Source organism: Prionailurus viverrinus, chromosome F2 (genome assembly GCF_022837055.1).
Source record: "Prionailurus viverrinus isolate Anna chromosome F2, UM_Priviv_1.0, whole genome shotgun sequence".
Classification (NCBI taxonomy): Eukaryota; Metazoa; Chordata; class Mammalia; order Carnivora; family Felidae; genus Prionailurus; species Prionailurus viverrinus.
The window spans coordinates 40,561,977-40,585,083 of NC_062578.1; the positions used below are offsets into that span (position 1 = coordinate 40,561,977).

Below are 23,107 nucleotides of genomic sequence, written 5' to 3' on the forward strand. Positions count from 1 at the left end.
GGACTTTAGTTAATAATGTATCAGTATCAGTGCACTAATTGTAACTAATAGACTTTCCTAATAGAAAATGATAATAATAAGGGAACTCTATCTGGGGGCAGAAGGATATGTGTGCGTGAATCTCTGCATTACCTGATACCTGATCAATTTTTCTGTAAATTTAAAGCTGTTCTAAAAAATAAAGCTTATTAGTTGAACACACACACACACACACACACACACACACACCCTAGAGGAAACACTAGAGACAAAGTTTATAAATTAATGTGGCATGATCAAGAAATAAGTGTGTTTCCACGTAAGAATTTTGAATTATCTGTCTCATAGGCTCTCCCCTTTTCATCGATCACTGTGTCGCCTGTCTGTATTCCCCATACACACGTACATGCACACAGAGTGTGCTCACGCAGCCCTGTGCTTGACCAGCGCCTTCTTCCATCATCTTCACCACGTCCTGACAGGAGTCCATCTATATTCCAGACCTCAGCTTACCCACCAAAATCTACCCAGCCTGTGCCCCACTCCCCCAAGGCTGCTCGCCTCACAGAGATGATTGAAGAGGAGAAAGAAATATTCTGACAGCATTGTACTGAACACATATATTCACTCCCACCAGATAATGCCATGGCCCCATGGCTTGGCTTAGTTAAAGATGCATGTCTTCAGTAGGCTCCCAAGAAATAATTTTAATGGCATGAAAAGTGTCTTTCAGATTCCAAGAATGAACGTGGAGGGGAATATTTTGAGGCATGTGCACCATATGATGGCTTCAAACCCACTACAACCCCTCGGGAGCTGTTCTCTCTGCCTTTCAATGAAGGAAGGAAGGAAGGAAGGAAGGAAGGAAGGAAGGAAGGAAGGAAAGAGAGGAAGGGAGGAAAGAGAGGAAGGGAGGAAAGGAGGAAGGAAGGAAGGAAGGAAGGAAGGAAGGAAGGAAGGAAGGAAGGAGGGAGGGAGACATGTATACTTTCTATGCCAAATCTCAAACATGTCAATGAAGACTATCACATGAAGAGAAGACAGCCACTTTATATATCTATTTATTTCATTATGGCTGTCCTGCCTTTGTCATTGTCATGGCCCTGCTAGTTTTCCAAGAAACTGCGTTTCTAAAAGCAGTTCTAATTTTAGTCTCCACCAGGGATTGCTACTGGGGTTACTGGGATTGGGGAAACAGATGCAGGAGAACGTTGAGAGCTGAAGAAGGAGAAAAAGAAGAAAAAGTAAAGGAGTAAGTTGTAGCTCTTCATGAGTTAATGAATAGCTCAAAACACTTCCTGTGAGGTCATCCCATCCTTTTAAAAAAATCGTTCTCTTGGATATTTTCTTTCTGTTCACATTTCCTTTCCCCTTGAGTCCCAGTTGACTGTCTCTGAGCTTTATAGGAAGCATCGGCCCCAGGGTTGCACAGTATTGCTCTATCCCACTTCAGGGAGGGGGCCTGGGAACTGCAGTCCCTGAAAGAATGATCCTCTGTCTGCAATTATTGTTATAAATGTTCCTCTGGAACTCACTAGTGGCCGTATGGTCTTTAGTTTTATTTGAGAACATTCTTGGCTTGTTTTCTATTAAAGGCAAGGCAGGCGGAGAGCATAGTAAATGAAAAGATATTTCCAGCCGGGTTCTCAGTGAGATTTACTTTTCAGTAAATAAAGTACCCCTGGGAATAAACTGCTCATCCTTTGAGATGTATTACTATAGTTCCTATCATATCTGTCAATTCAGGAAAAGAGACAATTTGCTAAGTATCCTGTTTCCCTGGAAATTAATTCTTACGTGAACTGCTTCAACCACTTTGTCCTTTTACATCCTAGATCAAATATAGATTCTTGGCCTCCTCTTCAGAGCCTCCCACCACTCCAGCTCTTCTTGCAGAGACTCTCTCACCCTCTTGATGGGCTGTGCTGTGGCCAGCCATTCAGCCGCTTTCTGGTTTTCCTGCCTGTGCAGATGACAGCCTCAGGCTCACTGAAAATGCCAACTGCCTCACCACTAACTGATTCCAACCTAGAAGGTGACCCAAACTGATTACACTAAAGTGTTTATTCTTTCCTGGAACACCCACCAGCTCCTTCCTGTCTACCTTTGGAGCAATAAGACCATTGTCCATTTTCTGTTCTTGGAATAGTCTTTCATATTAAAGATGGACTACCAATGAGATTTACTTGAACTACAAATTCCTACCAATTCCAAGGTCCAGTCCTGACCCCCAGCAAGTACTGAAGTCAGCAGATTTAGCCTTTATTGGTACCTAGGGTTGGGGTTGTCTGAGCAACCATTTTTCCCTTTCTGGGTTCTTAACCCGTTGAGAGCAGACAATAACAGCCAGAGAAGAATCAAAATATCTGATCAACTTTATTGTTTCAAAAGCTGGATTGAAGAATGTTGCAAAGCTTCTCTCCTCCCTCCCTGAAAACTGAGTCCTATCTTTCCCTGACTTAAACAGCCTGTGACTAACTGGAGAAGCTGGAATAAAGTGAGCAGAAATCTAGTTCAGCCTGATAAAAATCTGGGCTTCTTGGGGGCACCTGGGTGGCTCAGTCAGTTGAGCATAAGACTCTTGATTTCAGTTCAGGCCATGGTCCCAGGGTCATGGGATCGAGCCCTGTGTTGGGATCCGAGCTGAGCATGGAGCCTGCTTGGATTCTCTTGCTCCCTCCCTCTGCCCCTGTGCCCCCACTGGCACACTCATTCTCTCCAAAAGGAAAAAAAGAAAGAAAGAGAAATCTGTGATTCTTGGTCTGTTTACCACTCAATACTGGAAGGACAAGCTGCCATGATGCCTGGGCTCAAGCAGGTCCAATGGATCAAAGTGGGCAGGGGGGCGGGGGAGCAAGAGGCAGGTGCCAATGGCTTCATCCATAAGATGATACCATGCTACAAGTAATGCTGTGGTAACAAACGATTCCCAAATCTTAGGTGCTTACAAACACCAAGATTTACATCTTTCCCATGTCACACAGCCATGCTGGGCCAGCTGTAACTCAGCTCCTCTCCATCTTCACTCTAGACCCAGACTTACTTATCGGGGACATTGTTAGTCAGATGGCAGAGAGAAGGAAACAGCAAATCCCACCCTGGTGTTTAAAGCTCCTTGTCAGCAGTGATCCAATTCACTTCTGTGTAGTAAAGAATTTGTCTTTGCCCAGAGATATAGGTATTTGGGGTCAACAACATGGGCAATCAGTTAAACATGCTTGTATGATGGAGCCCCAATGAAAGCTTTGAACTCAAAGCTCAGGTGAACTTTCCTGGTTGGCAATACTCAAGGTATATTGCCTCACATTAATGCTGGGACGGTAACATGTTCTGAGTATAATGGATACTTTACATTTGGAACCCTCCCAGACCTTGCTCTATGCATGTCTTTCTTTGGCTAATTTTTCTTCTGTATATTTTTCCTATAATAAACTATAACCACAAGTACAATAGCTTTCAGTGAGTTCTGTGAGTCTTTCCAGCAAATATCAAACCTGAGAGTGATTTGAGGAACCCCCAAACTTGCATTTGGTGTCAGAAGAGAGGGTGGCCTTATATGGACTTTTCCCACTATTGTAGTTGGACCCTACCTTCTTGTAGTTGGTGACAGAAGCCTTGAATAGAATTGGCAGTCTAGAGGATTGTGCCCTCAAACTTTGCCATCTGGCTAAGTCTATTCACGTTTCCTTAGCCAAAGCAAACCCTAGACCACATTGTCTGAATTCACTGGGGGGAGGAATGTATAACTCTCCCACAAGAGTCATCACAGGGAAGGGAACTATAGGGAAGAGCTGTAAATCCTTTGAGCAATAAGATCTACCACAACAGTTTAGTAAAGAATTATAAAGACTTGAATGAAAGTGGCATCAGAGTGATGACAGGAAAGACTAGATATGATGGCACAAAACCCAAATCAAGAAGATGTGGCAGCTGAGTTTATGTGTGAGTAATGCAGCTGGACTGAGAATCACTCACGTTTGGAGGTGGTTGGTGATATCATTCACTGAAAAGAACAGCATTGGGGATAAAAAGTTTAATACTGAACATGCTAATTTGAGGATCACCCAAGACGTGATTATTTGGTTTGATTATACCAATCTAGAACTCAACAGAGGAATGATGGAGACAGATTTAGAATTCATCTCCCCATAGGGAGTAGTTGTGTGAATGAGATCATTAAGAGTATCTAGAATATAAGATTGGGAGGGCTGAGGACAGACTCCCAGGGCTGTACTTTCCATGCATTTTTTCATATCAGTACAAACAGGTATTTGGGCAGCCCGGTGGGGTAAACAGACAAGACAACTCAGGTCTGCAGGCAACTAGCTTGGGGACTATGGCCATAACAAGAACTAAGGGGATCACTTTTTTATGCTGGTTGAGAAGCTCAGTCTTATGGAATAAATACATTTAGGCAGCTGGAAATGAACAAAGGAAACCAAGAAGTAGCCACAGAAGAGGAAAGAACTGTTCAAAGGAACTTGAGAGGGGGCACCTGGGTGGCTCAGTTGGTGGAATGTCTGACTTCAGCTCAGGTCATGATCTCATGGTTGGTGAGTTCAAGCCCGGCGTCAGACTCACTGCTGTCAGCACAGAGCTTGCTTTGGATCCTCTGTCCCCCTCTCTCACTTCCCCTCCCCCACTTGAGCTTTCTTCCTCTCTCTTTCTCTCTCTGTCTCAAAAATAAACAAACATTTTTTAAAAAAAGGAACTTGAGAGAGTTTGCAGAGAATGAAAACTGAAAGGTATGAGCTGGTTTGGGCAAAGAGTAAGTCACTGCTGAACTGAGAGAAAGGGGTTTTGTGGAGAGGTGGTATGGAGTCATGACTTTAGAGGGGTGCAGAACGAAAGCGATGGAAAATGCATAGAGCATGAGTAGAGTCATGAAGGAGATGTGGGCTATGAAGGAGAAGAAAGACATTGGCAAGACCTAGAATTTGTCATCAGGTTGAGGGGGAATTGTTTTGAGATGGGCAAGACCTAAGCCCTTCTAAAAGCTGAAGACAAAGAACCAGTGGAAGAGGGGATGTTGACAATAAAGAGAGGAAGCAGATGATTTATAAACAAGGACACTCAGAGGATGGGACCCTGAGCCCAGAAGGGCAAGAGGAAGGATAAATCTTGTCTTAAGGAATAAGGCAATGGAGGTAATATATTCATTAAGTAGATACAATTGAGTCATGGGTAGTAAGTGACAGTCATGTTAGACTCTTTTCTCTTTGAAGTAAAAGTTTCTGTCACCTAGAGAGCATGAAAGGTATGAGGCAGGGATTCTGGAAATACTACAAGCAAAGGTGCACACAGTGCTTCAGGGTGATTGATGCCCCATTAAAGTGGGAGTGTACACAGTCTTGAATAATGGACTATTTTCTCCTACCTCCTAGGTACCTATGCTCAAATGAAGTAAACAGGGATTACTCTCAAAAAAATGTCAGCCTGGAAAAAATATCTGCCCTTTTTCACTCCATCCAAGGCCATTCTTGGATTTATCTCCTCCATTTCCTTCCTACCTCACTCTGTTCCAAATACACTGGCTTTCTTGTTCCCTGAATATGATAAGCATGTTCCTGACTCAGGGCCTTTGCACAAGCTATGCTCTCTGTGGAGAAGCTTCTTTGTCCGGTCATTGGCATGGCAGCCCCCTTCAACTGCTTTGTGCCTCTATTAAAATCTCACCTTATTTTAGAAGAGCTCTTGTTCAATTATTTTAAATAACACCTTCCATTATTCTGTACCTATCCTCCTTTATGTTCCTTTGTAGGACTTGCCCTCCTTGACATATTTTTCTTTTGATTGCTTGCTTAATGTCTGCTCCTTCCTCCAGCCTGGGCCCCAGAGCACAGAGATGTAGTCTGTTTTATAACCTGTTCTAGGCCAGGGCCTAAGAGAGTGCCTAGCAGATACAGAGTGTTCAATGTCTGCTGATGGGATTCCAGCTCTCTTTCTACCCTGTGTTGTCATCAGTAAATGTTTCTCCCACTTTCCAGTGTTCATGCCTTTTAACTTCATATCAAGAAATGATCTACTATTAGATAACGGTACCATAATGGCTTGATTACTCTTCAGTGTGATGAATTTTGGTCATTGTATCCTTACATATCAACTTACAATTCCCACTTTTATTTCTAATTGTGGAATAGATTTTGCTCCAAATAAAAATAAATTCCATGGGGCACCTGGGTAGCTCAGTCGGTTGAGCATGCAACTTTTGATTTTGGCTCAGGTCATGATCTCATGGCTCATGAGGCACGGGATCAAGCCCCGAGTCAAGCTCGGTGCTGACAGCACAGAACCTGCTTGGGATTCTCTCTCTCCCTCTCTCTCTCTGTGCCCCTCCCTGTTTCACTTGCTCTCTCTTTCTCTCTCTCTCGAAATAAATAAATGTTTTTTAAAAATAAAAATAAATTCCAGCATCACAAGCAAATATTCAGAAATACTCTCAAACATAGGGTAAGGGATAAGAAAGTCAATGAAGAGTCTCTCTCCTAAATAATCCTGCCTTACCGTGCACCATTTCAGAACCCTTTTTCTTACAGTCCGCATTCTTCCCACCACTGTCGCAACCAACTCTGCATGGGCTCCAACAACTCCACACAGGGACAGCCTGACAGAGCCTTGCCTTAGGCCACACTGTGGGTCTCTCACCCTACTTGCAGGGCTTCCCTCCAGAGAATGGAAACCATCTGCAACACTGTTTACATTAACATGACTTTACTATTCACCTGTCTGCATTCATAGGACTTTCATATTCCATGAAAAATTTGCAGGGAAGTTTTCCAAGAAAATAAAGTTGCATTGTTTTTGTTGCAGGAACGTTCTGGAAATCCATTTCTCCAAACAATGAAAAACTCTACTACCCTCATCAGAGTTAATAGCCCCTTCCCCCAGACAATAGGCCTCCCAACCAGACTCACTGCATGATTGTTTATCCTTTAAAATCCACCTTGTTAATCCTCAACTGTCACATTGTGAATTTTGCTCAATCCCAACCAGGTCCCCATACTGAAAAGACTTTAAATCATACCCCTAAAAACCTCATAAATATCCCACTTTTGCCCTCTTTCTTCTAAAATGGTTGTCTCCCTTACTGCTTTGTTTTCTCAATGGTGTCTTTTGGTGTCTTTTCAGGGAATTTGACAGTCAGTGGATTTTTGTTCTTTTTATAGAATACAGAAACCAAATAGGATCTGCTTCTGTAATAATTTCTATTTTCTATCATTTTAACATTAAACGCTCCTGTAATTGGGCCTATTTGTTCTCCCTTTTGTTCCAAACACAGAAGAGACTCTTTTTGGGGTTTTTTAGCACTTTTTCCTCCCAACATTATTGCATTTTGAGCTTTTTAATCTTTCACATATTGTTTTTTCTTTCACCTCTAAGCTTTGTTCTCCTCACCTTGTAGTGAGAATACTGCCTGCATCACAGAATATGGGGAGATTAAATGAGATAATGTTTGTGAATATAATGTGCTATGTAAATATCAGGGACATTGTCTTCCTCCATTTCCCTCAGCTCTGTGCATTTCTCTCTATTTCAGTACCTACATCGGGCTCTCTCTTTCACTATAAACCTCAAAAAAAAAAGGAAAAGTTGCAATCTTTTTATCTACCTCAAAATTTTGCACAGTATGTGATCCAAAGTTGGTTTTCTGCAATACAAGACAGAGAAAAAGGAGACCAGACAGCAAAGCCACGGCAGGCAGACTAAAGAACAGACAGATGAGTGCCCAACAAGCCCCGAGACTAAAGTGAGAGCCCTGAAGGCAAGTGGGTAGGTGCTGAACGAGATTAGAAGCAAAAATTCAAGTCTGCCCACAGAGGCAAGTGGCACCAATTGACTTTTGGTCAGGAACATCCTTGTCTTAAAGGGACCATATCCCCACAAAGAGCAGATGTGTTCCTGGATTGCCCTACCATGGTCATGGTCCATATTTCATTTTTTACAGCTTCCTTCCCCTCTTGAGTACTATTTCTTTCCATGGTTTCTGGCAACAAAAACCATTATGTAAACTCTTAAAAATTCTCTTTCCAGCCTTAGTACCATGTCGGACTCTATCTAACATTTTCTTCTTGTACCATTAGGAACTCCAAGATAACCAAGTCATTTTCTCAGAATATCCCATAATATGTGATGGGAAAAGAAATAAGACTTACCCAGGGCCACAGAAGAGCAAAAGGACTGTGTCTAACAAGTATTTAATGGACAGGTGTCCACATAATAAGTCTGAGCCTCATCATTCAGCCAGAGGACATTCATTTACTCTGGCCAGTGTTCAAAATTCTCTGGACAGGAAAGCATTCTGTTCTTTCCCTAAGGGGCATTATAGTACCCTCATATCAGAAGAGCAAATTCATGTAACCTAAGGATGCACACATTTTCAGAGCAGAGCCAGCCTTCTGTGAGCTGATGCTGTTCGACTTTTATCATTGAGCATAATAAATAGTAAGAAGACTAAATTATAAAAAAAGGACAGGAGGGAATTTTTTCACTACCAGACACAGAGAAATGTACTACAGAATTTGCCTTAAGTTCTTTTTAGTTGGGATGCTTTATTTAACTATATGATTTTGAAATCTGGAACCTAGCAGCAAAACTAATTATTTACCTATATATGCGCACACACATACACAGGCATGCAAATCCAAGTCCCTTAAAATGTCCCTCTCAAGGATTCCTCACAGTGTTTCTAATCAAGAGTTACAAATTCAAATGCCTCTAGGGATAAGATGGGTACCATGTTGGGAATATGCAACAATAAAGACAACGGTAAAGCTGAGAGTACGCGACCTTTCTAAAAATATTCCAATTTATTTTTTTTTTGTCAATACTTATTTTGCTAATTAAAGCTACTGCCAGCCAAATTCAACCATGGGGCCCCAGTCTGTGCTCTCCACAACTAATCTCTGCCAAGACTCCATTAGAAGCACATTATATTTCTCTACTATCTCAGTCGCTCTAAATGAACCACGAAAACACCCGACTCTGGGGTCTTACCTACAGCAAAACTTTAATGGAGACACATCACAGCCTGAATTCTAATCTCTAATATATCCTCCAGTTGTGCCACCAAGAGTCACAAACAGCATTCTATTAGCTGGTCCCCAAAGTATTTTCTGGAGACATACTCAAGTTAGTCAAGTTTCCACTACTAACAACAGTAATAGGTAACTTGTATTAAGTGCTTAGTACATGCTAAACATAAAATCATTGCTCTCCCTATGTTTCCAAAATAATGAACAGTCTATAAAGGTAAGAGCCGCCATATAACTCTCAATGCAACTGATTCAGGAAAATACATGCCATATTGGATGTGCGACAATCACTGTTGTCTATAGAGCAGCCAGTTTGGATTCCAGCCATGGAGTATGGACGTGTACACACATTGTGTGTGTGTCTGTGTGTGTGTGTGTGTGTGTGTGTGTGTGTACATGTATATGGGAGAGAGAAAAAGAAAGAGAGAATGATACAATCTCCAGGTAATTTTATCTTCCAGTGTGGATACGTGTGTTAGGACAAACAGCTGACTGGCATGTAGTTTTACCCACTGCACGTTCAGTTCTCATTATCATCCAAGATCTCTCAAGGTGCTTTGCAAAGTCATTAACATCATATTGCTTTTATGTTAACATAATATTTAAAATTTCTTTCTCAGCTTAATGAAAAAACTAATAAAAGTCCTTTTTTCCATAATGAATGATTCTAATTGTGTGATAATACATAGTCTGAGTAAGTTAAAAGTGAGGCCCAAGATTCTCAAGTGTTAGCACTGCCATGGAAAGTTAGTCCAGCCTGAAATGTCCTTATTAGTAATGATTAATTATTTGAAACAAATATGCTCAGTAACAAGTGGATATGAGGTTGTGATGTCAAGAAGTTATAATTAAAGGCTTAGAATTCCTTTTAAAATTCTAGGAAGACATGTGGATATGAGCGTAAAAATTCATCTTCTAGAGCAAGGGTGAACAAACTTTCACTAGAAAGGTCAGACAGTCAATATTTTAGGTGTTTCAGGCCAGACAGCCTCCGTCTCAACCACTCAGCTCTGCCGCTATGCTAGGGAAGCGGCCACAGACAAGCTCCAGGGACCGCAAGCAAATGAATGGGCATGGCTGGGTTCCAGTCAAACTTCAAAGACACGGAAATGTGAGCTTCACATAACTTTAATGTGTCACAAAATATTATTTTTCTTTTGATATTTTGTAATCAGTTAAAAATATAAAACTATTCTTAGATCATGATCTAAGACTGTCTAAAAACATGCAGGGGGATAAACTTGGTCCCGGGCCATATTTTCCTGTTTTAACAATCCTAAAACCTAAACTTAGAAAGGATGATTGCATGGGTTCTGCTGTGCAGTAAGAAATGTGAGGAAGTCAGTGAGGTTAGTACGCCTTTACGCTCTCCCAGCATCACCTTGTTTTAACTGCCCAGGACGACGGAGAGGGCCACCTCCCTCCTCTCTACATAAGGCACTTCCCCTTAACCATTTGGACCCTACAAATAACCCTTTTCCACTCTGACCTTGTTCCCTACCTCCCTCCTCACATAAGAAGGTTAAAATGTGACCTATGATTTAGCCAATTTAATTGTGAAGTTAGACGAATGTTTTTGAGAAATAATTAATACTATGGGGAAGAAAATGCTCTCAGATGGTTAAGTAAAAGGATCAGAAAACCACACCATATGCACAACATGATCCCAATCCTGGGAAGGGAGGGTTGCCCTTTGTTGAAGGTGGTTTGGATTTTATCTAGATTGTTCTCAGCCTCTTCAAAAGTTTAATAATTATTTAAGAATAAAACACATTATGTTCTTCATTTTCATTCTAAATATCGCAACCCTTGAAGCTGATCTCCCTCCCTTATGTGGCTTCCACTAACTCTGATTTGCACCTCCGGGTCTTATGTCCCAATCTTAATACTCCTCCTCCATCTGAAAATAGAATCTCTAAGGAGAGAGCCATTATAAATAACCCGTTGTGGCTCTAAAAGCTGCTAGGCTGTTCTAGGGAAGTGAGGCCTTGTTTAAAGAGAGACTTTTACAATCACTTTGTCCTTGTCTGTGAATGGCTTTATTATTTAGCCAAGTTACCTGATAATTAACACAGATCGACCAATTAGGCTAACATTAGTGTCACCTGATGCTGGCTCTGAATCCTGGCTTTTCTGTTTAGTGCAAATTAGAGCCCACTAATTAAATAAATTTGAATGCCAATAGATAAAGCATGGCAAGAATTGATTCAAAAAATACTATATTCAGTGGATTTGTTAATGCTTCCTTCCTCAACTGATATGAACTCGGAAGGGGAGGGCGTCAAATTTAGCACCCTATATGATAAAAAGTTAGAGTGGATTGGAATTTGCAGAACTCGGGTAAAACTTAGCAACACATTCTACTATTCAAAGGGCTCCAGTCCCACGGTAAGCTCGTAGGTAATGCAAATATACTATAAATTAGACAGAGTTCAGATGCATTAGCTCGTTGCTTTTGCTATGCATTCATTCCACATGCCCGGTGTTCGTGGGATCAGGCGTCACATAGCAGAAGGCTCAGAGCATAAGCTACAGCACTAGCATGATGAGCTACTTTTAAAGTTGTGGCTTGGGGCACCTGGGTGGCTCAGTCGGTTAAGCGGCTGACTTCGGCTCAGGTCATGATCTCGAGGTCCATGAGTTTGAGCCCCGTGTCGGGCTCTGTGCTGATAGCTCAGAGCCTGGAACCTGTTTCAGATTCTGTGTCTCCCTCTCTCTGACCCTCCCCCGTTCATGCTCTGTCTCTCTCTGTCTCAAAAAAAATAAACGTTAACTTTTTTTTTTTAAATAAACTTGTGGCTAAACTTCATTTGATGTGCTTTAGATTAAGGGCTTAAATGCTGATATGTTTGGGGCGCCTGGGTGGCGCAGTCGGTTAAGCGTCCGACTTCAGCCAGGTCACGATCTTGCGGTCCACGAGTTCGAGCCCCGCGTCAGGCTCTGGGCTGATGGCTCAGAGCCTGGAGCCTGTTTCCGATTCTGTGTCTCCCTCTCTCTCTGCCCCTCCCCCGTTCATGCTCTGTCTCTCTCTGTCCCAAAAATAAATAAACGTTGAAAAAAAAATAAATAAATAAATGCTGATATGTTTAAGCCTGAATTAAATGGACAAGAGGAACTTTTAATCCCAAAACCCTTCCAAAACTGTCTCACAGTTATTCTTTCTTCCAGCATTAGAAACACCACACTCTTGACTCTGCTACAGCCTGCTAGCTCACTGGTCTCTGAAACTGGTCTCTCCTCTCCTTTCATTCAACCCATGTATTACCAGGACAGCTCTGATCATTGCTCCTCTGCATCAAAATCCTTTATGGGTCCCCCTCTGCCTACTGAATAAATGTTTTAAAATAAATTCAAGGCTTTTTTACAATTGGCCCTGACTCTTCCTGAATTGTTTTCTCCTACTTTTGCATGCAGAGTTTCATCTTCAGTCTGTCCTGGAATGGGCCCTGAGCTTTCTTTCCATTCACTTCTCTTTTGTGTTAGACTGTGGTAATAATAATAATAATAATAATAATAATAAATGATAATAGCCATCATCTAGTAAGTCTTAACTATATCCACATAATTTCCTCACTACTTTACATACATTATCTCATTTTGTCCTCATAAGGACCCTAATACAGTAGGTATCATAGCTCCATTTTATGGATGAGACTTAGAGAAGTTAAGCAACTTGCCCATGTTCATCTGCACAATTTTAAGTGGTGGAATTAGACTTCAAATGCAGGTCTCTGAATCATGTGCTCATTCCCTTAACCACTTCATTATACTGCCTCCTGCATCTTGCTTTATTCCAGATGTCCTCATGACCCACCTCTACATAAACACACACACACACACACACACACACACACACACACACACGCATGCACACATGCACACACACAGAAATTCTACCCATTCTTCAAGACCCACCTCAAATGCTAGCCACCTCCTGCATAAAGTCTTCCCTGGTCACCCCCCTCCTCCACAGCTCCAGAATACCTTCTTTCTGACTAAGGATCCAATATGCCCCTGAGTTTCAACGGCTGGTGATCTTAAAGTAAGACTATTTATTTCTGTTTCTCTTTAAGTAACCTCTAGGCCCAACATGGGGATTGAACTCATGACCCCAGGATCAAGAGTCCCATGCTCTACCAACTAAGCTGGTCACAGGCCCCATCATTTATTCTTTAATAATAAATTTGTAATGACTCTGAAGTTTGTCTCATGAATCATAGGATGTCTATTTTTTGACCAGTGTCTCTTCATATATAACTTCTAGGAACCCCTGTAGAATACATACATGCTCCAAACCTATCTTGTGTCCTGCCCCATTGCCCATGTTCGGAATTAACTGCTACATCAGAACTTTCCTGGGGATCTCTTCAGAGTGTTCTCTCTTTCTGTCCAATCTGTTCCAAGACTGGACACCAGTCCACTTTGTTGACTATCAACTTCCCCAAAAAGACCACTGGAAAAACTGTTGATTGAGCTAAGTTTATCAGACTTACTGCAGTAATGGAGACAACACCTTGACAGCATGTTAGCAATATCTCACAAGAGAGAGATCAGAAGAGGACGTTTCTAGGATTCTGGGATCTGGTTTGAGGGGAGAGTCTTTCAAGACAAGAGATTAATTGAGATTAGACAAAGTTTATGACACGATAATTTAGGATTGATGAATACAGCAACACTCGTGTCTTGAAGCAATAGTGTTAACTATTGTCTGGTAAGTGAACCGTTGCCTAAACGAGCAATCTCTCATCCTGATAGAACTGCTTACCCATGCGACCAAACTCTTTGCCCACATAAACTAATTTGCAAGATTTCCAGAAGCAAACAGTAAAGCCATTTACTAGTTTACAGTTGTATCTTATTAGGGGAGAATTACCTAGATCAACTTGGTCGGTTGCCATACTTTGTCTCACTTCCAAACTTTTCTCAGCTTCCTGATTCACAGCTAGTCTCAGGCTATGGCATATGTAACAATTTTTTTGAATTCTTATAGGATAATGGAGGTACAACGCAGAGAGCCCCCACTTTTGCTGCTAATCGCAATTTCTCTTGGTGCTCACAGGCCTTATCACAACCGTAGAGTTGCTGTTTAGTCCCCAGAATAAGAGACTGAAGAGAATGCAAAAGTGGAAATGGAGGACTGAGGGGCAAGGTAGTGAGTACCTCAAGGAGAAACAAAAGGGAAAACAGCAATGCCTGGGGCGTCAATCATGAGTTGTCAAGATATTGGGTGGTCGAAGGTTCTGTTAGTGTTTTTCTGTTTGAAGCTCTTTGATGGCATTTCCCAAGTGAAGTCTCCAGGTTCACGTCTATTCATGTGAGAAGCCCCACCAGGCTGAAAGGGACTATTGAGGTCATGTGATCTCCGGATGCAATGATTTCAGAACTCTAACTGTAATCACAAGGCAGCTTTTCAAACTTATCCACTGAAGTGTCTTGTCCCTAATGACAGAGAGCAAACTTTAACCTTACTGTTGGTAATACTACTACTTTGGGGAAAATAAGCATAGTTAAATTAGGGTTTCTAAAAACCACCCCCATGGCCACTAAGTTTGAGACACACTGCCTTATGTTTATCAATTTGTTATTATTCTGAAAGGTTAAGATGCTGTTATTATAGCTGATGACATATTAATTGTTCCCCAAAGCAGAGTTTGTGAGAACCTGCTTTATGGAAGATTCTCCTCCCTATACACTTGAGGTTCAATATCAGCTTGCTTTTCTTGTTAATTTTTATTTTACATCATCTCTCGGGGCCGTAAACATAGGCACTCGTGTGCACACGCACCTTTCAGATTCCAAGGCCTCAGGGGAGCCAGGCTGACTGAAAAGTCGTCCGAATGAAACCTCCCGGTGGAGCAGCACAAACAGGCGTCACCTTTTGCCCTTTTCCTCCCGACATGACACCAACTCTCCGGGGGCACACAGAGGGGAAGAAGGTGAGGAGGACGAAGGATTAGGTGGAGGAGAAAGGGAATCTCAGACCTACTCTCCAGAGGCCATCTACTCAGACCCTCAGAAGCCCGCCAAAGTGTTAAATCAGACCAAACCTCGTGTTTCTAGGTATAATGAAGGCTGCAGAAGTAATAGAAACATACCTACCACTGTCAAAATTAATCTGTTAATAGGAAAGTTTGTGGCACGCGTTGAGTAGCTCATATCTGTGAGGAAACTGGTTTCCTATTTAGAGAAAATGGAGCTGTTATTCTTAAGCAGAGAGATGCCTATTGTGTGGGTAATTACGAGGAGGCCTGGCTGACCTGGCAATGAGGTAGTGTGGCTAAATACCTGAAGGCAAGGGGAGCGACTGAAACGAAAGCGGAGGCCCCATCTGCCAGGCTGTAATGATTGCGCTATTTGGAGGCAGAAAGGTTTGTCTGGAGCAGCTGGTTTCTCTCCAAGTGACCTTTTAGCATTTCTGCTTTTGCCGTCTGACAGATGTGTCAACTCAATAATTTCAAAAGCCCCTGAGTAAATAACCAATTGTGAGCAAGGATGACCCAAAGCGATGACAAAATGGCTGCACGCGGCACATTATGGAGCATAATGCCGAGTGACGGAACCGGGAACACTATCAGAAGGAAAAAACATTTTAGTCTTTATTTTTGACTAAATGGCTTTTTTACCCACACATGAGTTGGTTGGTTGTTTTTTTTTGTTTGTTTTGTTTTGTTTTGTTTTTTGAAGGGGGGAAGGAAAGGGGAAGGTGGATTGCGCGGAGGGCTTTGTGGCGGCGTTGCCCGCCGAAGGCTCGCCTAGGCCTGGCGCGGGACCCAGGTGGCGTCTGGATGCTTCCAGCGGGACCCCTGCGCTCTCACCCCCACGCGGCCACGACGAGTACTGAAGGCAAGAGCTAAACGCGTCAGGAGTGACCCGGGCGCTAGGGAGAGGCAAACTGCGATCGGATCAGGTCCGATGGCGCTTCGGGTCTCACGGACTTCTCACCGGCGATGCGGCGATGCTGGTGCCGTTGGGTTGTCTCTGGGAACCAAGGGGACGTGGGTTCAGCAGTCAAAGTGGAAAGGGCCCTTTGCAGCGGGAGCTGAGTTTCACACAAACACAACGGCCTGTGATTCCTCCTGGGGCACACAGAGCGCCCTTGCACGGAAATTGGATTTATTCAGCACATTCGTATGTTTTCTCAGGCTTCGTAACCCTTCGCTGCTCTGCTGGAAACACCACGAACTAAGGAGAGACACTCCACCCGGCCACCGAGCACTCGGGGGGGGGGCCTCTGTCCGCAAAAGACGCTTCTGGAATCGCATTTCCTGAGACATGGATGTTGACGTGCTCTTTCAGTTTTGCTCTAGTCAAAGTGTCAGGGATTTTCTCCTCCTCCTCCACCACCACATAAATTTAGATGAAACTGAATATGATACTTCAAAGGCAAATCTTCCATGCCTCAATGCCCCTCTTCCCAGAGACAAATCATTATTGAGAGAATTGAGGTAGTAAACGCCAGCAGCAGTGTCTCGAAGCCGGCTCATACCAGCTTGTGAGAGTCAATGGCAGATTTCCAGAAATTTTGCAAAGTGATTTTTAAACCGATGGTATCTTCATGTTGATCACAGTGGTAGTATTTACACCATGGAAATCGGCAAACACTATAAATCAAGGCTTTTTTCTCCCTAGAGAGTTGGTTGTTACACACTTACCAGGATGCTACTGACACAAATGAATGGGAGCATTAGAGAATACTTCCATTTGCCTTTGAGATCCAGCCTCCTCTCTCCTCCAAGTTTGTATCACAGATTCTAAACTCAGTAGCAAGGCTGAGGTTGATCAATGCCATAAAATATTTTCTCATTTGAAAGAGGTTTGAGAAATGTCCAAGGACTGTGGTTATGTTTTTAAAATTAAAAAAAAAAAAAAAGTGCTGCCTATACTTTAAAGAAAAATTCCTCAAAATAGCATACAAAGTTCTACCTATTTGGGCCTTACTTCCATAACCTTAGTCTGATTGGTTCTCAAAATTAAACTTCTGCTCCATTTTGGCTTTCCAGTCCACAAAATGCTCAGAACACTCCACATTCATTCCTGCCACCAAGCCTTTGTTCATTATACCCTCCTGGTCAGAACCGAATGTATCTATCCTACCACCTGATTGATCCTCTGCATTCTTCAAAGTGTACCTTAGCCCACCTGCCCCAACTCTTTTCTCACAACTCTGGCCCAGGATTTGTCTCCTTTACCTGTAACGTCCATGGATTTTGGGGTGGGGTTTTTTTTGGTTTTTTCTTTGTTTGTTTTTTGTTTTGGTTTGTTTTGTTTACTTCTGCTCACTTTGGCTTTTAATCATACAGTATACTACCTTGCATTTTCACTTTGCTCTTTTCCATGAGAATGCCTTGTCTACTCAAAGTGTTACCTCTGGCAATGACTTTGTATTACATTAGGACAGGGTGTATCTTCTTCAGTCCCTGGCACGGCACTACTAAAACACAGAGTAAGTACTTAAGACCATGGTTCTCCACTCTCTGACTATGGATTTTCCAAGGCAGCTTTCAGTAGATACCACCCATAGACTTCATTCCTCAGAGATCCTAATCAAGTTGGTTTGTTGTGTTATAAAAGTTTCCAAATAGTTACAAATCCACCTACTTTATTGCTATCCAATCCAGAATCCCTCGGTGATTCTAACATACAACTATAGTTGAGAACCGTGACTTGGAAGATATATGGAAGGATGGATAAAAAACTAAGTCATGCAAAATAGTTATCAAGTTATCTTTTTTTGCCAAGGTTGATGCACAGCTAACTCAAATATAACACTATGATTTTTAACACTCTCTACTTGACCATGAGCTCCCTAAGAACAGAGAATAAATCATATTTGTAGCAAGATCTCTATCACAATGTCTAGCACCAAGCAGGTCTTAGAGAGAGAGAGAGAGAGAGAGAGAGAGAGAGAGAGAGAGAATATACGATTGCTGTCCTCTCTATCCACGCATATTCCTCCTGCCCCAACCTTCCAGAATGTAACTGAGATGAGACCAAAATAAGAATGTTGTTGTTGTTATTGTTTTAAAGTTATGTTTTTAGGGGCGCCTGGGTGGCTCAGTTGGTTAAGCTTCCAACTCTTGATTTTGGCTCAGGTCTTGATCTTACAGTTCATGAGATCGAGATCCATGTCAGACACTGCACTGACAGCAAGGAGCCTGCTTGGGATTCTCTCTGTCCTTCTCTCTCTGACCCTCCTCCCCCCCCCACACACACAATCTCTCTCTCTCTCTTTCTCAAAATAAATAAACTTAAAAAAATAAAGTTATGTTGTTAATAATAAGACAGAGGAATGATAAGTTAACTGCTTGATGATGACGAATGAAAAAGCAGAAAAGTTCTCTCTTTGGTTTGCTCCCATTCTCCTCCTCAGAGGAAAATAATATTGAGGTTGCAATGGATGGAACACAATCTTAGCAAGGGAGATAGTAAGAGAGTGTCTAGCAGCTTTAAAATGTGTTCAAGTCCAGATGCATTACATCCAAGACAATTAAAACAATTTGCAGCTGTTATCACAGCTGCTAGTGTCCTGGGAAAAAAAAAAAAATCAGAGAATGGGAAAATTGCCAGAAGATCAGAGCTAAGCAAATGCTTCAGATTTCAAAAAGGGGGATTTCGTATTCTGAAGCCAGAAGAGTTTGACTTTCAAAGCCAGGAACATCCTAAAGTGTATTCTTCACTAGGTAATTTATATGCTCTTAGTAGGGAAATAGGGGATCACCAGAGGCCAGCACGAGGTTGCCAAAAATAATTCAGTGCAAACTACTTTGCTACATTAGCAGGAGAGTAGATGGAAAGAATATCACAAGTAAAATGTATTCAAAGACCAGTCAGAATTGATTTTTTTTTAATGTATTGAGTCCCTACCCTGTGCTGGGTACCACATAGGCCTTGGGGATAAAGTCCCCAGTTCTTGCCTTCAAGGGGATTTCAGTCTAAAGGGAGAGCTAGAAAAGAAAAAAAGAGCAGCCTTTATGGGGCTAAACATGGATATAATGGAGAAAGATGGAAGGAAGCTCTTAGATGAGGGAAAATAGTCTCATTGTGTGAGGGGAAGGACAAAGAGAAATAAGCTAGGCCAACAGAGCTGGGGATTAGGGACCACAAGATGCCGGTGGAAAAGAATAAAAGGTGAAAGGCTTTGGGGTGATAGAGGGTGATGCGATGACTTATGGAGCTGAGCTGCAAGTAGTTCAGAAAGACTGGAACATAGAATTCATATTGGAGAGTGAAGAATGAAGGCAGGAGATACAAGCAAAATCAGAACTGAAAGCCATGTTGAGGAATTTAGATTTTATCCTGAGTTTAGACTTTATTCTGAGGAGTATTCTGAGATTCGGAGAATCTTTGAAAGATCTTTAAGCCAGAAAATGCACCAGGATCTTGCCAAGACATTTGGCTGCCTTTCATAATACTAACACAGACACGGTGGAGTGCTGTGAACCGGGTAGTAATGAGGTAGGTGGATTTGTAACTGTTTGGAAAATTATTCAATGGTGTGTCGGTGCATAAAATTGTTAGCAAGTAGAAAGAGCTTTGTTGGCATTTTTCTACACCCTTTTCTTGATTCTCTTTTTATCCCATGAATGTATCATTAGAGAGGCCTATGACCCCCTTGCTAGGACTTGGAAAAAATAAAAACAAAAACAAAAACCCAAGACTCTGCTGATGATATCATTGTATTTGGGTCAAGATAAGCAAGGACTCTACTAACACCAGCAGCTCACATCTGGAGAATCGTGTCTAGGTCTAGATCCTGATACCCAAGGACAAGGTATTGGAAGACCTGGAAACTATATGATATTAAAACATGGTAGAAAGATACATATGGAAAAAGATAGAGGTCACTGAATTTGTAAAAGAATAACTCAAAATAGGATCACTGAGTAAAATCTCTACATAAGGAAGACATTTTTGGAAAAAAATAATTTGGGTGGGTTGGGAGGATTTTGGACCCTGCCCAACAAGGAATTTAGAATTTGTAAATGGAACGGGCAGCCCTACAGCTACTATCTTCCTACTCGGAGATGTACATTAACGATGATCATGGCTAGTAATGAACCTGACTTACTGGAGATGTTCACCCAAGTGTTGGGGAATTTTCTTAATTGGAGGAAAGATTGGACTCTTCCCACTTTGAGACCCTGTTATAAACAATTCATCATAACCGTACTGACCTCTGGGTCACTAAAGGACTAAACGGGAATGACTTTCCCCCATGACAATTTTGCCGCTGTAGATCCATCCTCGCCTTTACTTCAGTAGCTGTCCTACAGTTTGGGGAATTGATTCTTCTTTCTATTGGACATCCTTTTAAAGGGTCCCAAACATCTCTTCATCACTTTTTATGTTCCCCTAAAATGCCAGATACTTCCACTGTCACAGAGGCAGTAGTATAAATAAACGAGGATATCCAAGCTTTGGGGAGGAGTTCCTCCTAAGGAATTCTAAGGTAAGACGCAGTCGTTCCAGTCACGAGCCATGAGTAGCCTTCGCTTCACAAAACCCCTACCTCTGTGTTATATATATACTTTCTGAGAAACAAGTCTAAAAGTGGTTCCCTAGTCACTTCGGACCTCTCACATGTAGAGCAATTTCTTCTTTTTTTTAATCTTTTTTATTTTTTAAGTTTATTTATTTTTGAGAGAGAGAGAAAGCACAAGTGGGAGAGGGGCAGAGAGAGAGAGAGAGAGAGAAAGAGAGAGACAGAGCAGGGGGAGGGGCAGAGAGAGAGGGAGACACAGAATCCAAAGCAAGCTCCAGGCTCTGAGCTGTCAGCACAGAGCCCGATGCTGGGCTCGAACCCATAGACCGCGAGATCATGAAGTTGGAAGATTCACGGACTGAACCACCCAGGTACCCCTGTAGAGCAATTTCAAGTGCAGCCACAGGTATCTTCCATACATGTGTCAGGGTCACCCATTTCCTACAACCCCACCCCCACTACTTCAGACTATACCTTCTGCCACTGCTTCCAGAGTCTCCTTCCTTTGCAAATGTTTCAGTATTCGAGGCTACCGACAAATTCTACTTTGTGCTCTGAGAACCACCTTCCCATATCTGTGACCTTGGAATTCTACTGCAATACAGACTACAATCTGCAATTCTTTTTAAAGAGCTTCACTCCATAACTCGGCCCAACCTCCAGCTCTTGCCTTCATCCTTTGGTTTCTTTGCTAACACTCCATGTTCTTCCAAAAAAGTTGATGGGATAATCCTGCATCTAATCTACCCACCACCATGTCCCATCAAATTGTATTGTCCTGATCAAAATCCCCAACTGGCCCCAACAGACTTTTCTTTCCATCATTACCACATTCTTAAACCCTTCTTTCCCCCTGAAATCTTAATTTACAACCACTCCCTCCCACATGCACACAGCATAGTACAACTTCCTTGAAGCAAAACTAGTTTCTTTAAAAGGAAAACAGTATTTGTTCTTTTCCTGTTTACTCCTAAATCTAATGCAATCTGGGTTTCTGCCACAGCTGTTCCACTAAACTGGTTCTTACGATGGTCAGTTTCATCCCCTGGTTGACAAATGCAATGGACACGTTCCAGTCCAATTATTACTTTATCTTCCTGCAGCGTTTGTCATTTGTGACCATTCCCTTCTTTTGAAAATTCACGTCTGCCGTAACCTTCAAGATTTTCCTAGTGACTGGCTGACTCTTCTTTTTGAGTTTCCTTGTCTCTTTCCAACAGCCACTTAAAAATTGATCTTTACCAAGATTTTATTCGCAGCGCTTTACTTATCTCATTCCTCATATTCTCCCTTGGGTAATCTCTCCCATGCACAACCTTCAACTCATACCATCGATGATGACATCTGACCTATAGGCTCACATCTCCATTTGCATATGCTATAAGCTTATGACTTCAAACTGACCAAAGCTGACCTCATCATTTTCCGTGTCCCCAACCCATTAAAGAAACTGAGGGGGAAAAGTCCTTTGGTAAACCTAAACTGTCCAGTTTTCTTATTCGGCTTCACTTTTCTACCACCATTTTAATTATGGCAATGAATCACTAAGATGCAAAATAATAGAATATTAAGAACACTTAGCAAATCGAGATTAGAAACTCTGTTCTCAGAAAATGATCAAGACCCAACGTAGTGTTTCTTTAGATTCCTACCACTACTGAAGAAATGAAATTAGAAGGGTAGCTAGAATCATGCCCAGGTGCCAGTCCATAACTGCATTTTTTTTCAATAGGCAAAAATTCAGACTCCAAACTGGAACATACAAACAGAACTCTTAGAATTCAAATGTTCAGTTTAAAAAAAAAAAAACAGAAAGGATTTTTGTGAATAAGTCTCATACATCGAAGCCCACTAAATTCCTCCTTCTATCTTGGCAGTTTACATGACAAAACCATACAAGCTGCTGTATTTCAAGAAAAAGAAATCTTTATAACTCTCCTAATGCTTTTTCTGTAAACACAAGTGAATTTGTTGTCTGAAGTACTCTTTTTCCTTTCGTGAGTCGGGCTAAAATCTTCACTGATAAGGTCAGTATCTTTTTTCTGCTGTGAATGAATCCTCAGATGGAGGCTGCCACAACAAAAAATGAAGTCATAAAAAGGAAATCCCAGACCAAGACTACACACGCCAAAGTATCGTGCACCCCAGCATATGTACAGAGTGCAAACCTATTATCCACACCTGGTGCTATGGCAGTGCAGATTCTAGAAGTACAGAAATAAACAATTATTTTGACAAAGCAGTATTATTGGTTGGCATGCAGTAAATTTGCTTGAAATTCTAACAACTTCCCTGTAAAGAATATCCACCCACCTAACATTCTTTCTTTAGATGAAATCTTATAATAGCAAATCTGTGATTACGTTTCCTATTTTCATTTTTTTCCAAGAACACTGTTGGCCTCTACTGTGTAAGAACTATAGTGCATCTATCTCCATTAGCGTTGTCACACGGGTTTTATAAAATCATATTACAAAATGTGGGTCAGTGATCACTGAGTCATGTAATTTATCAAGACAATACCCAGATGCACTGTTTGACATTCGTTTTGCAGGGACGCAATCTACTGGTATAAACAACTCTGCAATGCCTACCATTCTTCAGAAGCAAAGGC

The 23,107-nt window shown here is 41.8% G+C and overlaps 1 long non-coding RNA gene across 2 annotated transcripts in view; it reads right to left on the reverse strand.

The window, feature by feature from the left end:
- LOC125156738 (uncharacterized) overlaps positions 1 to 23,107 on the reverse strand; it is a 256,694-nt gene that overhangs the window by 113,023 nt on the left and 120,564 nt on the right. Inside the window, exon 1 of one of the 2 annotated variants that reach the window (XR_007148750.1) lies at positions 15,297 to 15,423. The exons of the other annotated variant lie outside the window; for it this stretch is intronic. This is a non-coding gene — a long non-coding RNA (uncharacterized LOC125156738). Of the gene's footprint in view, positions 1 to 15,296; positions 15,424 to 23,107 lie in introns of those variants that run through there. 2 annotated transcript variants of the gene reach the window in all.